The sequence below is a fragment of the Cynara cardunculus genome (genome assembly GCF_001531365.2).
Source record: "Cynara cardunculus var. scolymus isolate 2C chromosome LG 17, CcrdV1, whole genome shotgun sequence".
Classification (NCBI taxonomy): domain Eukaryota; kingdom Viridiplantae; phylum Streptophyta; class Magnoliopsida; order Asterales; family Asteraceae; genus Cynara; species Cynara cardunculus.
In genome coordinates, this window is record NC_037544.1 from 32697892 (window position 1) to 32698869 (window position 978).

A 978-nucleotide genomic window follows, 5' to 3' on the forward strand; every position below is an offset into this window, starting at 1 on the left:
ACCTTTTAGTGCCATACCCAAAACTCAACGTTTTTAGCATATACACATTTACACATTACTAAGACTTTTCATAAAACCCTTAGTCCAATGAAGTACTCCCATTCGCCAATGCCATTTCGAATATAGAACGTATGGGTGTTAGTGTCTTATGGCCAACAATATTTGAATTGGGTGTTTTACCAAACGATTATACCTTTTCCCCAATTCATCTTTTCAATATGGGCGGGATCCTTAAGTTAGTTCTTCATTTTAAAGAGGTCTCCATTTCCAATCAAGCAAGTGACTTCATCTACCTAAAGTTCTAGATAAGCCTAATGCAACATACCAAATATTGTAAAGTTTCATTTGTGTAAGGTTCCAATATTAAGGTAGAATGAACTCACATTGTACGACTTAGGAGAAATCCCAAGTCTTTGAATTAAAAGGTAGACGAAAGGGAACTCAAGAAATAGCAAAGAAGACGGAGGAACGGAACAGCCACGGTTGGAGGAGATATGGTCGTGGCCGGTGTTGGGATGGTCGACGCCGGCAGATGCATACGCTTCCAAGAAGGGGGTTTAGTTTTCTTGCAGGTGAGACTACCCCTCTTCTCTTCACTCTCGAATGGCAGCCTCTCACCTGGAACTTTTTCTCTCCCAAAGATGATGCCCAAAAGAAAATGGACTCTTTTCTCCCAATTATAACCCTTCATTCATCCTCTTTYTCTTTTCTTTCTCGAAGATGCTGCAAAATAAKCATGAGGTCTAACCTCCCTTTCCCTTCTTTTCTTCCTCTTTTTCTTTTCTTTCTCAAAGATGCTGTAAAATAATCATGAGGTCTAACCTCCACCCCTTTCCTTTTTCTTTTGCTTAAGGGGATGGGACATGGTAGGGTACTATGACTGTAGACCCCCCCTTTTCCTTTTCTTTATTTTTTTTCCTAACCATAAGAAAATACAAACAATAAACAAAGAGATTTAAAACTTATAAAATAAACTTA